This window comes from Biomphalaria glabrata, chromosome 8 (genome assembly GCF_947242115.1).
Source record: "Biomphalaria glabrata chromosome 8, xgBioGlab47.1, whole genome shotgun sequence".
Lineage (NCBI taxonomy): Eukaryota > Metazoa > Mollusca > Gastropoda > Planorbidae > Biomphalaria > Biomphalaria glabrata.
This window is the reverse complement of record NC_074718.1, coordinates 789,226-812,956: the sequence shown is the minus strand read 5'-3', so window position 1 is coordinate 812,956 and position 23,731 is coordinate 789,226. Positions and strand designations below refer to the sequence as shown.

Below are 23,731 nucleotides of genomic sequence, written 5' to 3'. Positions count from 1 at the left end.
GCGAGATGTTTGAGTTGCCACTGCGAGATGTTTGAGATGCCACTACGAGATGTTTGAGTTGCCACTGCGAGATGTTTGAGATGCCACTGCGAGATGTTTGAGATGCCACTGCGAGATGTTTGAGATGCCAGTTTGAGATGCCACTACGAGATGTTTGAAATGCTACTGCGAGATGTTTGAGTTGCCACTGCGAGATGTTTGAGATGCCACTACGAGATGTTTGAGATGCCAGTTTGAGATGCCAGTTTGAGATGCCACTACGAGATTTTGAGTTGCCACTGCGAGATGTTTGAGTTGCCACTGCGAGATGTTTGAGATGCCAGTTTGAGATGCCACTACGAGATATTTGAGATGCCACTACGAGATGTTTGAGATGCCACTGCGAGATGTTTGAGATGCCACTACGAGATGTTTTAAATGCCACTACGAGATGTTTGAGATGCCACTGCGAGATGTTTGAGATGCTACTGCGAGATGTTTGAGATGCCACTGCGAGATGTTTGAGATGCCACTGCGAGATGTTAGTGATGCCACTGCGAGATGTTAGTGATGCCACTACGAGATGTTTGAGATGCCACTACGAGATGTTTGAGATGCCACTGCGAGATGTTTGAGATGCCACTACGAGATGTTTGAGATGCCACTGTGAGATGTTTGAAATGCCACTGCGAGATGTTTGAGATGCCACTGCGAGATGTTTGAGATGCCACTGCGAGATGTTTGAGATGCCACTGTGAGATGTTTGAGATGTCACTGTGAGATGTTTGAGATGCCACTGTGAGATGTTTGAGATGCCACTGTGAGATGTTTGAGATGCCACTGTGAGATGTTTGAGATGCCACTGCGAGATGTTTGAGATGCCACTGCGAGATGTTTGAGATGCCACTACGAGATGTTTGAGATGCCACTGCGAGATGTTTGAGATGCCACTGCGAGATGTTTGAGATGCCACTGCGAGATGTTTGAGATGCCACTACGAGATGTTTGAGATGCCACTGCGAGATGTTTGAGATGCCACTACGAGATGTTTGAGATGCCACTACGAGATGTTTGTGATGCAACTTCGAGATGTTTTTTGAGATGCCACTGCGAGATGTTTGAGATGCCACTGCTAGATGTTTGAGATGCCACTGCGAGATGTTTGAGATGCCACTGCGAGATGTTTGAGATGCCACTGCAAGATGTTTGAGATGCCGCTACGAGATGTTTGAGATGCCACTACGCCTATGTTTTCCCCATCCCCTGTTTCCGCCTATGACGTTACTTACACATCAGCTCCGTTCCCGGAGTACTTGGAGTAGTAAAGACCAACCAGCGTGTTGCTGATGTTTGAAGTGTAGCTCATCAAAAAATGCAAAGAAATATTGACCATTGAATTGTTACATATACTTGTTATTTATTATAAATGAATTTAGAGAATCCTTCTCGTTTGACACTGTCGTGTAGTGAATTATAGAGCTTCCGATAATTTGGGGCTCTGTGTCATAATTACCAAACATGGATGAAACATGTCAGAACTCTATATCCCCACACTTAAAACCCTAGCTCGTAGTCTCCACTATAGTCTAAACGTCAAGGCTCATTCACGAATCTTTGGATCCACTTGTTTGATTACATATGTTAAAAGACTACTGTTTTTCCATTTGGTTAAATGTTGAATTAATAACAGTTTAAATAACAGTGACCCAATAGATCAGTGATGCTCAACCTTATTCGACCTGCGGGCCATTTTAACTTTCGAAACGCGTGTCGCGGGCCACATCAACAAAAAGGTACGAAAAATGAAATCAAAATTCACCTGAAACTATTTGAAACTATTGGATCTAGTACTTACATTAATTAATAGGATAGTTACAGTCTATCATTTTTTACGCGTCTTAAAATGGTTTCATTTCTCTACTTAAAATGTGAGCAACATTTTAGCTACCTTTACCACCAACTTATTTTCTTGTCTCTTTTCGGTAAATATTCTCATCGGTCCTCCAATCTCTTGGCGTAGTTTAACCAATCTTTTAGACGCGGCTCAAACCAAGAAGGCCTTCATATTTGTTTAACAATGCCACTGTATATGTTGTTGTTGTTTTTTTGTTTGAAACATCCAGACTTTCTTTACAAAACAAATATGTTGGCTTATTATCATGTTCCACAAAAAGATCCATTCACTTTTCCTGGGAGATTCTACATTCAGATTTCCATTTCATAAACTCATAATCGCACACTCGTTAAAGGTCATGGTATCAATCCATCACACAAAAAAGTGAGGGCCCAAACGAAGGTAAAGATACATTTACAACTATTTTTAAGGGGGGAGGATTTTCTACTTTTTGTGCCGACGTTTCGGTGGGCCGGATGGAACCCCATCGCGGGCCGGTTCTGGCCCGCGGGCCGTACTTTGGGCATCGCTGCAATAGATGATATCTTCCTGGATATTTCCAAAGCTTTTGGCAAAGTTCGTCACCATAGTTTGCTTAAAAAATTAAAATATTTTGGCATTAGTGGTCCATTTTCTGATACGGAGAGAACAAACTGTAATCTGTAATAATAAATAGCTCTAAACCAACACCAATAACAGTAAACTCAGGTGTAACTCAATAAACAGTCTTAGGTCCACTACTACTTCTAATTTACATAAACGAATTATCAAATTGCATAAGTTCAGGAACAAACCTTCACTGTTTTCAGGACCTTTGGTAGGTCAAAAACAGGTGAGAGATATACAGAAAAGATCAGTAATCGGAGGTAGGTCATCTCTTTTCAACATTCATAGAGCCTATGCATCTCTTTTTTTCTTCTTAAGATGATTTTTTTTTTCTATCGAGGGCCGCATTTTAAAAAATAGGGGACGGGGGCCGCATATACAGTATTTGTACTCAACGGAGTTGTTATCCTTGTGACTGCTGTCACATTCAATCACCATCGACCTGATCTTACACATGCTTATTTAAAAATTGTAAACAATCCATAGCATTGTATGTGGACCAAAATAATGTAAAAAATTTGCAACGTTTTTAAAGTGTGAAATTGTAACTTTTGGCTTTGACTTGAACCTCTCTTTCAGGTCATAATTTACTTGGAGGTGTGTACTCAGCCTTTGCATTAAGTCAGGGATTCCCAAAGTGGTCTATATAGACCCCCCAGGGGTCTACGAGGACTTCCAAGGGGTCTACGGAAGTGAAAAAATAAATTAGGGAACTATAACTTTAAAATGGGGGTCTACGATAGTGGATCTCATTTAAGCATGTCAAGACTTTAAATTTATTTTCTCATCAGTGATCTGTACTTTAGCTAAATCTTTGAATTGTAAACCTGTTAGCTGAAAGAATTTTGTTTATTTTTAAATTTTAACATCTTATTTACTTATTTTAATTAGCTTAATTGTATATATGAAAGTAATATATATATATGGCCGAGTCTAACAAGATCTATAGAAGGTACAGTATTGGTTATTAGTAATATATGACCCTTCCTTCCCTGTCAAACAAGCTGTTTTATTTGAGCTTTTTATGTAACAAAGTTTTAATTTAAGTCGCTATGAAACCATTTAAGGTGGAACATCATTGAGACACCCGGGACCCCCGGTTCGGAAGTCAAGCCCTTTATCACTCAACCACCGAGCCTCCCACTATGTGCATATGGAAACCCAATTATTCTTTTCAATTTTATCTTTTATTTTCTTGTTTTTAAATTTAATACAGGTGCAACACTTGGCACAAGTTTAGCTGTTTGGTAAGTTATGTAAACCAGCAGTTCACAAACTGTAGTCGTCGTACCTCCATAGGTGTTACGCAGTAAGATGAAAATAATGAACATTTTTTTTTTATCTAAAAGCATGCTTATCCAATGATGGGAAGCGTGGTCGAGAGGCTAAGTGCGCCTGAATTGTGCTTGGCTTAGCTACCTATAAATGGGGCTCGAGGTTCGAAACCCGACTCGGGCAGAGTTGTGTTTACTGCAGCACGGAAACCTTTGTTTATTAATCAACTCTTTTCTCAGTACTGTTTTGAAGTATTTAGTTTGACATCCCAACCATAGGTTTGAAGACATTCTTGAGATGAATATTCCCAACTGGGTATTGAGCCCGAAGCTTCTATCAACCCACTCTCTCAGTCTGTCTCTCTGGTAAAATGTTTGAACGTTTATCTCCCATTTCTCATTCTCGGATCAAGTTAGAACTTTGCACAATTATTTATTGAACCTGACAAGACATGAATCAATTTAAAAAATTATCAAATTAGGTACTTAATTTTTGGTGATTTATTATTTTGTTTATATCGAAATAAGGGAAATAAATGCAACTTAATGCTGTATTTATGGATTTCATCCCTTCATTGTCATTTGGCACGTTTTTTCTCCCTATTCCCATTCTCGGGTCAAGTTGTATTTTTAGCATAATTATTCATAGTCGATGACAATAGACGAATAAATCGAGAAATTAACAAATTAGTACTAATTAATCAATTTCGTTCTTTGAAACCGCAGCTGAATTTTCTGTTAGCAATAATTTTAACTTAATTTTTTTTTTAGCATATTGTTAGACACCTTATTTATATAGGTTAGTTATTTTAGTTATTTAGCGACGCACCATAGTAGACGCATATTGAACGGGACTAGTGACGTTTGGGATATGTTGGGTTAGAGACCGGAAAATCAGTTAGCGATAGAACACTCCAGGGTAACGACGTGTTTAGTGACAGAGACTTCTACTGTGGCCTTTTATCAGAATAAATCCATGTACAATTGTTCATCAGTGTTGACTACATCTCTTCACTAGTTACAATCGGTGTTGTATAGTTCTTGTTTGGATTGTCGTTCAACTGCACGTAATACACCCGAACAATTACACCCAAACGATTGCAGAGTAATTGGTTGACTTCAAGACAGCCTGAACTAGCAACATCACAGTGGCGACCCCCGACGCCCGAAGCCCGGATTAACCGAACCTCGAAGCCGAACATCGTACCGGACCTAGAAGCAGAACGTTTACTCAGGTGAGGGTCGTGCACTCGAAGTTATAAGATTTCATCGGAGTACGGCTGAACACAGCAGCATCACAGAGTGACTTTGTTCTAGATCTACATGCAGTCGTCGCCTGTTTGATCGCACGTTCAACGAGCCGTTAACTCAGGGTGACCTTCGTCAGGACCGTAATCATCGCAACGTCTGGTCTGCTTAACCAGTATATTATCAAAGCCTGATCTTCATATGCTGAATCGACCTACAACCAGAGAAACCGTTCATTCATAACGGGTGAGAGATCGTTAGTGAACCTGTTGGACATATTTTTTCTTCGTCATAGGAGCCACATCGAGTATCAAGTTTTACCTCGCCAGTTTCGAGAAGGACAGTTTGCCCGCTGTCAGAAGTATTGTGAGTACTACAAGTTTGATAGCTAACTAAATCGCTCTGTCGTCTTACCCTTTGAGAGATTCTTGTGGAGCAGTTTGCTCATTGAACCGGTTGCTTGCCACGTTTATAACGGTCACTGTGTTTAACCTTTGGAAGGTTAGTGAAGTAATCTTTATCAGTACTGAACATTGATATATTTAGTATTCGTCGGTCTAGACCATACCTAGACTTGTTAGCAGTGAAGTTGTGGAAACAGCTACACCCACTTAATTTCGTTGAAAACCGTTAATCGTCTAACGGAACGTCGTCGGAGGTGACCTTGGTTTCACCTAGTCTACATTGGACAGTTTGGTCTAGTGAAGCAACGTACAACAGCGAACTTCGTCGTACTACCAGAGTAGCAGCAGAAGCAGTGAACTATTTTTAGAGAACCGTTATTCGTCAGCCCAGATCAAGTCATCGTCAAAAAAGTCGTTATTCGTCAGCCCAGATCAAGTCATCGTCAAGAAATTCGTTATTCGTCAGTCGTCCAGATCAAGTTGCCGTCAAGAGACTGTTATTTGTCAGTAGTCGTCTACACAAGTCAAGTCATCGCCAGAAGAACCGTTAACCTATTCGTCAGTAACTGTGTACACAAAGTCGTCGGAACTACACATACGGTCATCAACAGTCGTCGAAGGAACTGGAACATTTTGCTGTGGCATATCAGGACATCTGTGGCATTACGTGGGATACTGGTAGCACCGGAGAACAGAGTCAGAACTGGAAGAGAGGCAGTAGAATTTGTTGTGATCTAGCATATTCGGGAGTCCGAACAAAGGGATCTTTCTTATCAAAAGCTAAGTGCCATTTTTCTTATTAGTATATGTTTAGATTGCCCTTAGAAATAGATTTTGTCTAAATTTGGTACGTTAGCCTGAGTAAAATCAGGTGGTGCGCCTTAAAACCCGTCGGGGTAGAAGACGTAATTTAGATGAAAAGCTATATTATACATTTAGGATTGTAATTTGTTTTGTTTGTGTAAACGTCATATCCGTTGTCGCCTGGTTACTTCGTGACGTTATCATTGTGTGCCTTATTGTCATATCCCAACCCATAGTGATAGTCTCATTTTATTATTTCATTTGTTTATATTATTTTAAATTATTTATTTTTATTAATTTAATTAGATCTGTATTTTTTTTCACTTAATGATAGAAAGTGCGGGTAGGATTCTTTCATTGTGAATCAGACTAAAATAATTTTTAGTTTGAGCGGTTAAAATCAAATATGATTTTGCCATGAGAATAATGCCGAAACTGGCTATGTAGTCAAACACTATCGTCTGGCTAAATTTAGATCTGCAAATTGTTGTACATCTCTTTGGTACAATTAAATCATCTAGACTCTAATTTGAAATATTATTAATTGGAAGATGAATGAAGGTAGTACATTCTAGATATATATATCTTGTTGAAGATATATTTGACATTGTATAAACATATCTGTTTTATATGGCATATGGTTAAATAGAACCATAAGTTCTGGATTAGATCTAAGAAATCTATTTTATCTACTCTAGATCTAGACTCTAGACAGTCTTTGAATTTACTCTAAACACTTCACTGTGACTTCAGTCATACCAGGTTTTTAAAATTGATCATAGTTATTCATACTAGATCTAAAAGTCATAGTGCTCTTGATAACTATAGATCTAAATAGTATTATTATACATACTATAATATACTAGATTTAAATTTGTGTGATACTGGACCTAATATACAGATTTGAATATAACCATAATAGCTCAGAATAGATTTACTCATTCACTAAATCTATAGATAGAGACATAACATTTAAAACTTATATAAAAGTTTGAAAAAAACTTAAATATAAAATAAGTTTAAAGTATAGCCATAACTAATATAGGCTAAGTAAATATATATAAAATATAAAATACAATGGCTACATCATCATATATGGACCTTAAGGAGATTAAGGAAACAGCTATGCAGGATGGAAAGGCTATGGAGTTAAAAGGAAAGGACTTAGCAGCTTATGTACAGCAAGTTGTGAGGGAAGAAACAGAACGTCAAAGACAAGAGATAGAAAGGCAAGACAAAGAGAGAGAAAAAATTAGAGAACATGAAGCTAAAATGGAGAAGATGAGACTGGATGCAGCACAAGCCAGAGCCCAAACTGAACAAGGAAATAACACAAATAACTCAAATAATTATACCACTCAAAGAGACAACCCTAATTCACAGACATGGCTAAAGAGAAAGATACAAAGTTTTGATGAACAGAAGGATGACATTGGTGATTTTTTGAAAAGATATGAGGCAAAAATGTCTACATTTAATATGCCTGAAGAAGAATGGTCTGAAATACTGATAGACTTTGTTCATGGTCAAGCTCTAACAATATGCCAAAATCATGACCATCATATTGATGATAGCTATCAGGTTTTAAAAAGAGAGTTATTAAATGCCTATGGTCATAATGCTACAACTTTTAGAAAGAAATATTTTGACAATATACCATCATTAGGAATAGAACCCCAAACTACCATTAATATGGAAAAGGATTTTTTCAATAAGTGGGTAAAATTAGAAAAAGTGACAAACTCTTATGAAGGATTAAAAAATGTTATTCTAGTGGACAACTTTGTAAATAAATGTGATCCTCAATTACAATCTTTTATTAGAGAAAGAAACCCAAAAACTATAGATGAAATAACAGAGATAATGAGAGTATACAAAAATGCCTATCCAAATAAACCATTTTCTGATAGGGATAAGAGCAAAGTAGATTTAATAGGATACACCAAAGAAAATGTTGATAGAAGTAGAAATAGAAACAGATCAAGTAGTGGAAATAGAAAATATAGTGAAATAACCTGTTTTAAATGTCAAGGAAAAGGTCATATAGCAGCTAACTGTAGAAGAGGGAATAGTAGGTCTGGAAGTAGAAATAGATACAATGAACAAAATAACAGTAGATATAGGAGTAGAGATAGGAATGACAGGGGAAATTATAGAAATAGGAGTTACAGTAGGGAATACAAAAACAAAGGTACAGATAGGATATATTTCATGGAAGGAAATAGGAACAATTTTGCAGTGTACCCAGGGTTTGTAGATAGAATTCCGGTAGAATTAATCAGGGATTCAGGTTGTAACACTTTGGCAGTAAAAACTAAATTTGTCAAACCTCATTGGTATAAAGGGTTTACTAAGAAAGTAGAATTAGCAGATGGCACTGTAAGGGAATTTAAAGCTATAAGGGTATACATTGAAACTCCATTTTTCACTGGTTATTGTGATGGCATTGCAATACCAGAAATGAGATATGATATGTTAGTAGGAAACATAAAAGGAGTTAAAGAATGTTCAAGAAAAGAATTAGAAGACTGGCAAAACAAATACAAAAACATAAGACAAAATCATGAAAACATAGAAACACAAAATATAACAAGTATGGTAATAACAAGATCAATGGATAAACAAGATGAGAAACAGGAAAATACAATAAATGTAATAAGTAATGATAAAGAAAAAGAAACCAGTAATGTAATACAAATAGAAAATACAGATGTTAAGGAAAGTGAGATAGAAAATGAAACACAAAATAGTCTTGAAACACAAATATCTCAAAGTGAAAAAGAAACAACACCCACATTTGCATTAGAACAAATGAATGACAATATTATTGGGAAAATATATTCAAGAATATTAGATAAAAACAATAATAATCCAATGGAGAAATTTTGTATAGAGAATAAAATATTATTTAGACAAACAAGTAATGATAACAAGAAAATAAAACAACTTGTCTTACCACAGAAATATTGGAAAGATGTTTTAATCATGACACATGATAATAATTTAGCAGCACATAGGGGAGTAAAGAAATGTTATAGGAATTTGTCAAAACAAGTATTTTGGCCCAAAATGAAAGCAACAATAAACAAATACATAAACTCATGTGACATATGTCAAAAGAGATCTAACAAAAGTCTAGTGAATAAAGCACCTATTCAAGAAATGGATGAACCTACAGCACCATTTCAGAAAGTATCTATTGATTTAATAGGTCCTTTAATTCAAACTGAAAATAATAACAAATACATTCTAACAGTAATAGACATGTTTAGTAGATACCCAGAGGCAATCCCATTATCAAATACAAGTGCAGAGAATATCATTAATGCCATAACTCAAAAAGTAATTACAAGACATGGTATACCTAAAATTATATTGAGTGATCAGGGATCTCAGTTTAAGTCAGAACAATTTAAGAAATGGACTAAACAATACAATATACAACACATATACTCTTCGGTTTACCACCCAGAGAGTAACGGGTTATGTGAACGATATGGTGGTTCATTAAAAAGATCACTAACAAAGATAATTCAGAATAATCAGAACAAGTGGGATCATTACATTAACTATGTACTATTTGCTCATAGAAACAACATCCATGAAGCAACACAATTTTCACCATATGAAATAATACATGGAAGAAAACCCAGAGATGAATTAGATGTTTTTAAAGAAAATCTAATAGACAATGAGAATAAATTAAATAATGACAGTGAAACAGCAATCACAACAGAATTGAAAGAAATATGGACTCAAGCATATAACAACAACAAGAAGTATAAACAAAGTGCTCATGAGAATCTAAATAAGAAAAGACAATTGAAAACACTAGAAGTAGGAAACAATGTATTAATATTGATAATTGACCTGAAAAATAAAATTGGTAAACAATGGAAAGGTCCATTTAAGGTGATAAAACAAATTAATGATGTGAATTATCAAATTGAAATAAATGGGAAAATTAAAACATATCACATAAATAATTTGAAACTGTATCATGATAGAGAAGATGAGTTGATACAAAACATTCAGGAGAAAATAGAAAATACATTTTCAGAAAGAGAAGAATGCTTGATGATAATAACAAATGAAAATCACAATGAAAATGATATTAAGGAAATACCTGTAATAGAAACAAAAGAGAATCAAACTTGGCAAAAGATTAATCTTAATAATTTAACTAAGGAAAAGTCAAAAGATATAGCTAAAATAATACAGGAATACAAAGAAATTTTTTCCAGTATACCAGGAAAAACTAATATTATTAAACATGACATTAAAGTAACAGACCCAAAACCTATCAAGCTTAAGCCATATAGAATACCGCTACATTTACAAGACAAAGTAAAGAAAGAAATAGACAATTTACTAGAATCAGGTATAATTGAACCATCATCTCCTTATGCTTCACCAATTGTGATAGCCAAAAAGAAGAATGGAGATATACGGTTATGTATTGATTATAGGAAACTTAACAACATCACAGAATTTGACCCATATCCAATGCCAAATATAGAGGATATTTTACATAAATTAAATGGAGCAAAATTTTTTACTAAATTAGATTTAACTAAAGGTTATTGGCAAATACCTTTAACAGAAAATGCAAAACCTTACACAGCATTTGTAACACCATATGGTATTTTTCAATGGAATTATATGAGTTTTGGATTAGTAAATGCACCTGCCACATTTAATAGAATGATGAACATGATAATTGGAAACAAAGAAAATGTTATTTGCTATTTGGACGACATATGTATTTTTAATAATAGTTGGGAGGAACATTTGGTAGATGTAAAAGAAGTATTCAAAATAATAAAAGAAAGTGGACTTACAATTCAAGCAGAAAAAGTAGAAATAGGATTGGAGGAAATAATTTTCTTAGGACATAAAGTAAATAACAACATGATTAGCCCTATTGAAGATAACATAAAGAAAGTACTTAATATTGAAATACCTACAACAAAAAGACAAATTAAAAGTATATTGGGAATAGTAAATTATTACAGAAAGTTTATAAAGAACTTAGCAGAAATAGTGAATCCATTAAATGACTTACTTAAAAAAGGAAAACCTCAAAAAGTAGTTTGTAATGAGGAATGTGTGAAAGCTATTGACAGAATTAAAGATGTTTTTAGTCATGAACTAATATTAAGACTACCTGATAAAGACAAAATATTTTATGTCACAACTGATGCATCTGGTAATGCTATTGGTGGTTGTTTAATGCAGAACTATGATAACTTACATCCTATATTATATGTAAGCAGAAAATTGTCAGAGGCAGAGAAAAAATATAGTGTCATTGAAAGAGAAGCCTTAGCTGTAATATGGGTAATTACTAAGCTAGAGAGCTATTTAATAGGAAGGAAATTCATATTATTAACTGATCATAAACCTATTCAGTATATACAGCAAAAGAGCATGAAAAACAGTCGTGTTTATAGATGGTTCTTAGCACTACAGGAGTATAAATTTGAAGTGAAAGCTATTAGTGGATCTGTGAATATTGTAGCTGATCTATTGTCTAGAATGACATTGAAATGAAATAATTTTGTAAATAAACTATGATTATATTGAGTATGTAATATATATTAATATATTGACACCATTTATATGTTATGGAAAAGGGAGATAAGTAAAGTTGATATTAAGCATTTAAAAGTAAGTATGGATATTTTTTTTTTTGTGTGAATCATTTCATATATCATTGACGAAAGTTAGTTCTATGGAAAAGGGTGAGTATAAAAGAAAAATGGACAAAAGCGTATAAAAGGGTGGTAAGAAAAAAATTTATTGAATGTGTAAATAAAGTCTATAATTGTTTTTTTGAAATATTGTATTTTATCAGATTACTGCCAGTGAAGAACATTTCCAATGTATAACGTGCCCATAAGATGCCACATTTTCCTCCATGATGAACTGTGTACTAATGAAGATGATTTTGGAATGTTATGAACTGTTATGAACATTGACATGAATATGAGGAACTGTCAAGTCAAGATGAAGATGTCAAGATGAAGATGTCAAGATTTTATGTTTGTGGTCTTCCCCTTAAATTGAAAATGCCCTTGTAAGACTTGACAGTAGTGGAAAAATATTGACATATTTTTTTTTCAAGGGGGGGAGGAATCTGTTAGACACCTTATTTATATAGGTTAGTTATTTTAGTTATTTAGCGACGCACCATAGTAGACGCATATTGAACGGGACTAGTGACGTTTGGGATATGTTGGGTTAGAGACCGGAAAATCAGTTAGCGATAGAACACTCCAGGGTAACGACGTGTTTAGTGACAGAGACTTCTACTGTGGCCTTTTATCAGAATAAATCCATGTACAATTGTTCATCAGTGTTGACTACATCTCTTCACTAGTTACAATCGGTGTTGTATAGTTCTTGTTTGGATTGTCGTTCAACTGCACGTAATACACCCGAACAATTACACCCAAACGATTGCAGAGTAATTGGTTGACTTCAAGACAGCCTGAACTAGCAACATCACAATATGAGGAGGCAGAGGAAGTAGCCGTGGACCAGAAAGTAGCAATACTGTGCAGAATTTTCAGTCCCAGCATGGTGTAAAACAGTGATGCCCAAAATACGGCCCGCGGGCCAGAACCGGCCCGCGACGTGGTTCTATCCGGCCCGCCGAAACGTCGGCACAATATGAAGAAAATCCAGTGTCCAAAAAAAAAAAAAAAAAATTAATTAAAAAATATCTTTCCCTACGTAGAGTAAATGGATTGGTATCGATACTAAGCCAACATATTTGTTTTATAAAGAAAGAGTAGCTCCCTTTAAAAAACATAACATCAAACAGCTTTAGGAAATCAAACAAATAAATAAATAAGGTGGCATTCAGGGTTTGAGACGCCATTATTGGATTACACCTAAAGTGGAGGATTGATGAGAATATTTACCTAAAATGAGAAGGAAATATGTCGGCTGCATGTCTATTTTCTGTTGCGCTGACGAGTCTACCAACATATCTGATACCGCTAAAAATTTTGGTATTATTCGCGATAAAAACAACAGTTTTAAAATCAGAAAAGAAGTACTTATTTGGAGCATGGATGGAATCGCCAGAGGCAAAATTATGACAAAAAAAGTTTTAACCATCACAGAGAATCTTTTTCCCTTAGAGAAATTAGTGGGAGTGACTACTGATGGTGCCAAAACTATGGTTGACAGCAATAGTTTTTAGAGGTCAAACGAACCGAGCCTCTGTGGTCTCATTAAATTATTCACCAACAAAATCTACGGACCATGTGATGATGATCATGTTAAGATTGAACAATATTCTTCGTTTCTAAAATCCATCAGGGGCCAATTGTCAATTGCTCAGACAGAGCTACAATTGAAACTGATAGACTTACAAACTAGACATCCTTACTTGATAATTTCAAGTGATGCAGACTATTTATTTCTAATCCATCTTTCTTGCATAAACTTTTCGAAATCTCTGCAACAAGTGTTATGGATGATCACAATAATTGACTTACTGACTTAACCCTGTGCACTCCCAGGGGAGCCAAGGATCGCAACACCTATCCTCCGAACTCGGTTCTGTGCAGTTTTCTTCATCTGCTCCCAATACAAGCACGTATTTGTGGGACACACTTGTTCAGTGATGAATCGTGCGATACCAATTCTACGTAATCGTGTCGTCTCTTAGACGAACATCTAGAATTCTAGATTCAGTTCTTTGACTTGGCGTCTCAACTATACAGCCGGATATTTAAAAGTAGTTTTGGATAAACTTCTCATGAATTAATGTAAATACTAGATTCACGGGTTTCTAATAAAAATTGGTTTATTGTATAATTCAATGTTTTCCCCTTTTTCTTCATGTGGCACGCGACTCGAGTGTCGAATATTAAAATGGCCCGCCGTCAGAGTGAGGTTGAGCATCACTGGTGTAAAATATTGTTGCAACTCTCGGCTAGGCACTCAACGAATAGGCATGCAACTCAACACAGTTTAACAGGAAATAAATACGTGTGTTTATTCACTAGGGCAAACACATAACACCCTTAGGCTTCCTCAGAGTCTTACTACTAATTATACCAGTCCTTTGTTACTTAACCCGAATGTAGACCAACGACAGCCTTCCCCGCTTCGCTCCAGGTCATTACTACAACCTTCAGGCAGCACAAAAGTTGGCCTCTTAGTTTCCCACACATTACATAAAACACTGAACCATAATCTTCAAATACAAAAAACAAAATTTAATTAAATACTCTGAAAGACACAAAGATAAAGGCACATTCCTCGTCCCATATGCTAGCACAAATTTGTACAAATACTCCTTCTTCCCTAGTGCTATTAGAGCACGGAATGGGTTGCCTGAGCTAGCCAGGAAAACCAGTGACTTGGCAGAATTTAATTCATTGGTTAATATGCATGACTAAATGCATGACGCGTAGGACGTAATCATCTTCTTTTTTGAAGTAACGTCTGTATTATATAAAATAAGATTAAGACTCTTCACAATCCCTGATGCACTGTTCTTCTCTCCATTCTAGTATCTTCCTGTTTACGTTCACTAGTGCGCTAGTGCGCACCTCAAGCACTGGTGCAAGGCAGGGTTACAACAATATTTTGCCTTTACATAATTTTATTAGATCGTTTACATCAACTCACGCTGTCTGTTTGTGTGTCCGTCTGGTAAAAGTTTGTACACGTTATATCTACCACACTCAATTTCGGATCAAACTGAAATAGTGCACAATTATTTCCTTTTACCCGACAACACAAGAATTAATTTTTTTAAAAAGCTGAATCAGTCCAATTTTTAGGTCATAGTCTAAGTATTAGTGAACATAAACCTTAAAAGTAGGTCGAGACTTTAGAAACAATAGGCATTACAAGCGTCCATGATCATAAGCTCTCCTCTAACAGAGTGGTTACAATGTTGAGAAGGCTTGAGCCATGAATTTGAAATAACGTAGTCGTGCCTCCTCACATTAATTGATTGTTATAAATGCATTTTATTTTTTAGTCTAGATCTATTACACATTTACTAAGACTGACCCAAACTGCTAATTGATATAACTATGCTGAATCTAAGCTTTTATATATATGTGTCATAGGGTGTCTTCCCCAACTAATGTCAAGTACCCATCAGAGGCACCCAAGAATCCCAAAATAAAAATCCCAGTCTTCACCGGGAATTGAACTCGGGACCCCAGGTTCAGAAGCCAATCGCTTTACCGCTCAGCCACCTCACCTCTTTGAAGTGTGTACTCTGGAGCTTTAATCAAATTGTTCTTTAATTAATTTAAAAAAAACGTGTTTTTCTCAGTCAAAGCACGGGCTTCATCTGTTGTTACACTCGCCATCCTGTCCCAAGCTAACCCAACACTTTCAACACAGTTCTTCATAGTATGAAATAAGTATTGGTCTGAGTTTGTAATTGATTGAATACTTCGAAATATTGCCAATAAGAATAATCTTCGTTTACTTTAAACTTTTAAGAATGACATGTAGAGACAATGTTTGTTTACCTTCTTTTCATAACAGATAAGAATCAGTAATTTAAATGATTTCTATAGATATTTATAATTATTACTTTTAATATATTTGCATTTTTTTAAATGTATAAACTGTGGGCACATCTGATTTCTGTTGGCGCATAAAACACTCCGGCGGACCGCACGTGGCCCGGGTGACGTAAAAAAGCGATTATTCCTTTTTATTAGTTTCGTAGCTTTATTTTGTATCTTATTATCTTTCTTTTTAGCGACTTGTGGTGGGGGTAGGGGGTTGTCCCAAATTAAATTTAATGTTGGGCTAACAAAAGTTAATTAGAGTTTTAGTTTAGGGATTGTTCGATGTATGAAAATTTCTGTTAAAAGACCCTATTGGGATTCCATGATATGTTTATCATCTATCCCTTGGCTTCTGTCTGGCGCTGTGATAGTTCATGCTACCAAGTCCCTCCCCTTTTTCAGATCAGCAGCTGCTATTAAGGTATGTGTGGTACTTTTGTCCTTTCAATGTGTCATAACAGAAGCGCGGTGGCTGAGCGGTAAAGCGGTTGGCTTCCAAACCAGAGGTTCCAGCTTTCTGTCGAAGACTAGCCCTTTTATTCTCGGTATCTATGGGCGCCTTTGAGTCCACCCAGCTCTAATGAGTACCTCACACTAGTTGGGGAAAAGTAAAGGCTGTTGGTTGTTGTGCTGGCCAAATGACAACCCTGTTACCCCTGTTGCCATATGCCACATAAACAGATGACCTTTACATCATTTGCCCTATAGATCGCAAGGTCTGAAAGGGGAACTTTTTTATGCGTCATAAAGGGGGATGTAATTCGAGTGCAAAGTTCTCTACATTTTGTGAATAACCTTGACCTATCTACAATTGTGTGACAAGTATTTTGTGTAGTTTTTTTTATTGCTCTATATATTATGCAATCATCTGCAAATAACCTGACTTTTTGTTCCTGAATTAATGCCATTGGGTAGGTCCTATGTGTATATTAGAAACATCAGTGGACCTAAAACTTCCTTGAGGCACACCTGTGTATTCTGTTACTGGAGCTTATTGAGAGCCAGAACCGTAGTGATGGGGGGGGGGGGCAAGGAGGCACTATGCACTGGGCGCCACACACAGAAAGGCTTCAAAAAATACAATTATTGTAGATATTTTTGTTAGGTAATACATTATAAGGTTATTTGTATTGTATTTAGTACGATTCTCGCTCTCTTTTAATCAGGCCTTTTCCAAACACTGCTCAATACACACATCAAACTCAAGAACTTGACAACTAGAGTTCCAAAATATAGTAGTACAACACAATTGGCAGCACAATAAACTGACTACAAATGTTACACTGTACATCACCGTACTGCCGTAGTAAACTAAACTACTGTCTCTATATCTCTTCCTGGATTGGTACGTTTTACTCGAGGACTCCACTAGGACCGATTGCATGGTCAACAGTCCCGGCCTCCTCGCTGTTCTAAACTGAAATTACACTACACTACACACTTGTCTCTGGTCCACCAAGGCTTCTGATCACATGACCGCAACACGGGCCATCTTTACGTGCAAACGTCAGACCAGTATTTGTCCTTTGTCCGTCGACATAGTACGCTAAACTGTATTACTGGCCTGTGTCACATGTGTCAGCTGATTGTACACAGTTAACTCTATCGCGTCGCCAATAGGATTACAACAGTAGGCCTATTATTATTAAATAAATTTTATCAACAAGTCTATATTTCTATGTGATGTTCATGGGGCGGGGGGCGCCAATAGTGTACCTTTAGCCGGGTGCACGCTTTGCTCACTACGCCTCTGTCCATAGCGATGTGCTCTTTACCTGGATAAATCCTGGGTGCAATGAAGCAGTAATACCACAATGTTTAAGTAAAAGTGATAAACTTTTGATAAGACTACTAAAATGATATCTCTGTTACAGCCCAGGGTGAAGAAGGCGTGACTAAAATACTAAAGTTAGTTGAAGCAGAGCTGGCAAAGTTAAAGATAAAGTATGCTGTAAGTTATTTGACTAATTTCATGGTAAGATTATTAGTCTATCTACTTATCTTATCTTATCTTTGATTAAAAAAAATGGGCGTGATGGCTGAATGGTAAAGGGCTTGACTTCTGAAACAAGGGGTCTTGAGTTCAAGACCCGGTGAAGACGGACTTTAAATGTTTAATGGATACCTAGCATTTGTTGTGGATAAGTAAAGGTGTTTGCCCCGTAGATCTGAAAGGTTCACATTTGAACCTATTAGCTCCTTCGTTCTGCGGTCGGGAACTTATGGTTCTAGTCCTAAACCGTTTTAGAACTCTTCGAAAGTCCCCTTTCAATATGCTTGCTTTATACTTTTTAAATTACAGATACCTACAAGTCTCGCTGCTACTAATTTTAATTTTAAGATAATTCTACTCTTTCATATAAACCATTTTCAATCTGGAAGATTCTGCTTGAATGTTGTCCTACTTGAATGTTGTCCTACTTGAATATTGTCCTAGTTGAATGTTGTCCTACTTGAATGTTGTCCTACTTGAATGTTGTCCTACTTGAATGTTGTCCTACTTGAATGTTATCCTAGTTGAATGTTGTCCTACTTGAATGTTGTCCTAATTTAATGTTGTCTTACTTGAATGTTGTCTTACTTGAATGTTGTCCTACTTGAATGTTGTCCTACTTGAATGTTGTCCTACTTGAATGTTGTCCTACCTGAATGTTGTCTTCCTTGAATGTTGTCCTCCTTGAATGTTGTCTTACTTGAATGTTGTCCTCCTTTAATGTTTTTTTTTAAATCATTCTATTATACTACTTGAATGTTGTCCTAATTTAATTTTGTCCTACTTGGATGTTGTCCTCCTTGAATGTTGTCCTCCTTGAACATCGTCCTTCTTTAATGTTTTTTTTTAAATCATTCTATTTCTATTTCGATAATTTTTTTTCCTGGTCTCGATTATCCTACTTAATAGTTGTCCTGCTTGAATGTTGTCCTCCTTGAATGTTGTCCTCCTTTAATGTTTTTTTTTAAATCATTCTATTGTCCTACTTGAATGTTGTCTTACTTGAATGTTGTCCTCCTTGAATGTTGTCCTCCTTGAACGTTGTCCTTCTTTAATGGTTTTTTTTTAATCATTCTATTTCTATTTCGATAATTTTTTTTCCTGGTCTCACTTATCCTACTTAATTGTTGTCCTGCTTGAATGTTGTCCTTCCTGAATGTTGTCCTGCTTAAATGTCCTACTTAAATGTTGCAACACTCTAATTTTGTCCCCCTTGAATGTTGTCCTACTTAAATGTTGTTTTTCTTTCTTTCCTTTTTTATTTTTAGAGAAGCAACAAACAACTGAAATAAATCAGCCAAATGTTCCTCATTCTTCGAGGACTCCCTTTTGATTACCCGAGGCACTCACTTGGATGGCTGCCTGGTGGTGCGGTTTGCGCGCTGGACTGTAGTTCGGATTTATCGACGGTCGAGGGTTCAAACCCTGCCTGCTCCCATCCCCCGTCGTCTTGCGGGAGGTTTGGACTAGAAAGTAAACTATCTTCAACTCTGAAGGAACATCCGAAACATGTCAAACAAAACAAAACAAGCCTGTCATTTTGTTTAAGACTAATGCAAGGCCTTGGAAATTGTTTTTAAGGAGGAAGAAAACACATGTCATTTTGATATTACTAAAAATAGTAATGCATCGCACCATTGAACTCCTATGTTAGCTTGTTGGGTTTTTTTTTGGTTAGTTAAATATATTTAAATGTTTGACATAATGTTGGTAATATTTTCTAAATGTTCATATTATCTCTGGTTATATTCTTCTTCTAAATCTGTTTTCTCATTCAAAATTGTATACTTGCATATTTATATTTGCTTGTATATTTAATGAAAATTAAAATGCTAATTGTTGTTAATAAAAAAATAATAGCAGCCTTTACAGAGAATCATTTTATTCATTGCTTAACTCTTTCTGTCCTGATTGATGATACCATCGTTTATGTGACCCCCAAAAATTAACTTAATTTTTTTTTTTTTTTAACTTTATTTGGTGTAATATAAAAAATCTATACCATTTATAATATTTTCTACTTAAAACAAAAACATAATTGAAGTTTAATCGTAACAGGGCAGAGAAATATAAGTGGCGAAAATGAATAATTAAATCTGAACGCGGAAAATAATTATTTCTGGATAACCTGTATATCATGTAATTAAATAGCCCACTGAACAAAAACCTATACAGAAAATGTTCCTTTGAAACATAAGCAAACTAATGATAAGGCTTGTCTACGAGTCCGAAGATTAATGAGGAATGAAGTATTTCCTGTGTTTACGCAGCCCCAGCTGTGACCTACATACTTTGCCATAACTAAATAATGTACAACAGACAACTTTTTGATGTGAGAAAAAAAAACAAATTACCACTGCGATATGTTAAGATTATCTGTTTCTATGGCCGATGGTTACCAAGGATGTCATGTGGCCAGCACAACAAACACACACCATAAATGTCCCCATCTATCATAAGTTACGCATAAGTCTCAGGGGCTTCATAGAAATACCGATATTCGAATTGTCTTCATCAAGATTCGAATCCTGGACCCCTTAGTTTGGAGGCTAAGTGCTTTACCACTAAGCCACCACACCTGTTTTTCCTATGAGATAATCTCAACGCTTGACACATTTTAATGTTTTTAATTGAATGAAAAAGATACCCATCATTAATGTAAATAGTTAGACCCTGTGACAAGTCAAAAACTCGCTGTCAGAGTCACTCTAAATTATCACAGCATTAATTATTATTTTTCATTATTTATTTATTTTATTTTAATTATTTCCCCATCCTACCCCTAAATCATTCACCCGCCACACCTTTTCCTCTCCAGGCTAGACTTAGTTGACCACCTTGGAGATAGCTAAGGCGCGTCTTTTCAATTATTTGCCCTTGACCGGGGCAAAGATAGACACGTTCTCTTTAGTCTTATCCGCGGATGTCCGCCGCGATTGACACCCCCCCCCCTTTGGGTGGAATGTAGGTCACTCTTCCCCCCCCCCCACGTCTCTCTTTGATCTAAGAGATTACCCTGGTCAATACACCGCGTGGTACTCCAAGGTGTGACTCTTGTCGGACTTCACCCACGTGTAAGCTAATTCTTAGCCTAGGACATTTCCGGTGTCCGCCCACACTTTTCAGGCATATATATATAGTAAACCAACTCAAATCACCCTCTCTTTCTCATTCAAGCTGAGCTATCGAGTCTGGACTATATCACTTATTCTTTCTCCTAGAGGAATACCTGGTGGTAAGCCGAACTTAATCACAAGTTCCATCTTAATTACTCTGTGTATATTTCCATTGGATTTTATCATGTGTATTTTGCTTAGTTCATTTATATTTAATTAGTGCATTGTGTATTTCTCACTGGCGTAAGTAGAAAACATAAACATGTCCTATGTATTTATTTATGTATTGCATTAATCTATTAATGCTACGTTGCTCAATTGATCGTTGATGCAACCATGTATATATTTGTACATCTTATGTTATTCCTTTATCTCGGCTGACAACCGTGATAATTTTACTAGCGCACTGATACTGCGTTTAGAGAAGATATATGAATTATCTCCCCTTTACTCATTTTACTCTAAGGAGAATTGCGCCGCTTGAAGGGACATTCAAGCACGCTCCATTGTTCTCGACCCACGGTCATATGTAAACAAACCATCTGGGTCACTGACCACCGCCCAACTCACCCCCCCCCCTTTTTTCTTTCTCTATCCACCTGTGTTGTTTATTTGAGATTATTACTTCCCCTTCTGTGTACATTCTTATATTATTATTTCCCCTTTTATGCACGTTTTTATATTGCTACTATCAGCCATCTATTATTCCAAACCCCATTTGTCATCTTCTCCCAATTATGCTCTAAAGCAATTTTACCAATCTGACGAATGCACCTCAGTCGAGGGCATCGATAAGATGCATGAGAGACATGTCCTAACTTGTCTTTGTTTATCCGCAGCCTCCCTCAGGTGTCTGCCTATTTATGTGCTGAGTGCTATCCAGCACTGCACTGTCCTACTGAGACCTGCCTATTTATCGGATCACTTACCTGCCTATTTGCCTATCACCTATTGCCTAGTTACTGGCTCAACGATCCATTTACCTGCAGTTGTGCTTAGTGCTATTCAGCGCTGCACTTGCCTACTGAGATCTACTCAACTCTACCACTTGGCGCTATCGGCATTGCCCGCCTATTCGACAGCCCACCTGTCAAGCTATTAGGCGCGACTTCCCGTAGATTCAGATCTGTGTGAGACGTCATAGCTACGCCAACCCTCTGCAACTAACTGGACATATCCTGTTACCTACACTGCCCACGGCAGATCAGCTCTGCCCGCAGTAACCTTGTGCCCACGGTATCCGGCCACCCGCCATACTGTGCCCACTACAGATACTAGAACTTGGGACTGAGACTCCGCAAGAACTATATCGCCGGCGTCCCTCTATCCGCTAGAGCGCCACCTACAGCTGCAGAACCTCAAGCCAGGACACAGCCAGCTGCGACATCAACAGGACAACCAGCTAAGTCAGAGGACAAAGTGACATACTCTCTTATTACGTGCAAGAGTGATGATTAAACATAGAATATATTAGAGATAGATGCAAACCCTCCCCCTTTTTATTATTATATGTATATTTATGTAAATAAATTTCCTTTATTTTAACTTTTGTATCTATCTTTCATTGCTTTGTCTCGTTGCGTGTCTGCTCCCGATTCATATGTTGATAAGTGGGGGTGTGATAGCATTAAAAATAATCATCCCCTAGACATAAAACGTGCCAAACACACGTCACATTTCCCCACCTGTCACAGACCCAGGGGAACTAACAATTATATTGTTTTATTTATAAGTATCGGAACTCCGGCCGACGGTTGACGATGGTGTCATGTGGTCAGCACAAGGACAAACCACTTTACCATTAAGAGTTTGGTGGTCTCAGGGGCGGCCTTAATAAGCACAGTCTTCTCTGAGATTCGAACTCCAAGACAAATCTGTTCAGTAGCCGAGCGCCTTAACTCTTGACCACCATGCGTTTGCTATTAACTAGTGATTAGTGTTTAGAGAGTGGTATACACATCTCTAACATTAATATAGCGTTTGTTATATTTTGATATAACAATGTGTGTAGCTATCATATAATTTGAAATGGTAGACATATATTGTGATGGTTGAACAAATAGTGACACTTTCCTACGTATTTGTAACTAATTTTTACAAATCTTTAATGTCCAAAGTATCTTTTTGTAATATTAATTGTTATATACATAAGCAGCATAAAAAAATAGAAGAATTATACGCGTCTACATTCTGTACTTAGCACTTCAATTATTTCTTTTTAAAAATTATGTGTCGTTGGTTTGAGTGGTAAAGGCACTAATGCATAAACTAAAACAGATTTATATAAGTGTTCCTTCTTACTCCTAACGTTAGAGCTTGTGGCGAGTTGCCAGAATCAGGAAAACATACGACAGTAGAGTTGAAGTCTGCAACTAATAAGATAATATAAAGATACACATAAGATAAGGTTAGGGATAAAAATAAGATGAATATAAGATAAGATAAGATACATGAAAAGACAGGATAAAAGGTAAGCTATAATGAAAGATTAGTTACAATAAATGAGATAAATTATAAGATGAAATCTTGAATGAATACGTTGAAACATATGATGATAAGTGATGATGACTGATAAGATATAAAATACGTTGTAAAGTTTAGGGAAGTTCCCCTTTCAGACCTTGCAATTCATAGGGCAGGGGATGTAAAAGTCATCTGTTTCTGCCTATGGTTAACGAGGGTGTCTTGTGGCCAGCACAACGGCCAAGGGCTTTGATTTTTCCTCAACAAATGTCAGATACCCATTATAGCTGTGGGGGGAGGGGGACTCAGAGGCGCTCTATAGTTCCGAAATTAAGAATTCCGGTCTTCAAGAGGATTCAAACCCGGGAACTCCGGTTGTGAAGCCAAGCG

The 23,731-nt window shown here is 36.5% G+C and overlaps 2 long non-coding RNA genes across 2 annotated transcripts; both read left to right on the top strand.

Annotated features, from left to right (window-relative positions):
- The first annotated feature begins 2,497 nt into the window (after nucleotides 1–2,497).
- Nucleotides 2,498–19,598, top strand: LOC129927654 (uncharacterized). The gene is made up of 4 exons (XR_008779283.1): nucleotides 2,498–2,739; nucleotides 3,696–3,726; nucleotides 17,644–17,744; nucleotides 19,031–19,598. It is a non-coding gene; the product is annotated as an uncharacterized LOC129927654 (long non-coding RNA).
- LOC129927653 (uncharacterized) lies at nucleotides 4,525–12,562 on the top strand. The gene is made up of 2 exons (XR_008779282.1): nucleotides 4,525–6,770; nucleotides 12,067–12,562. It is a non-coding gene; the product is annotated as an uncharacterized LOC129927653 (long non-coding RNA).
- Nucleotides 19,599–23,731: the final 4,133 nt, after the last annotated feature.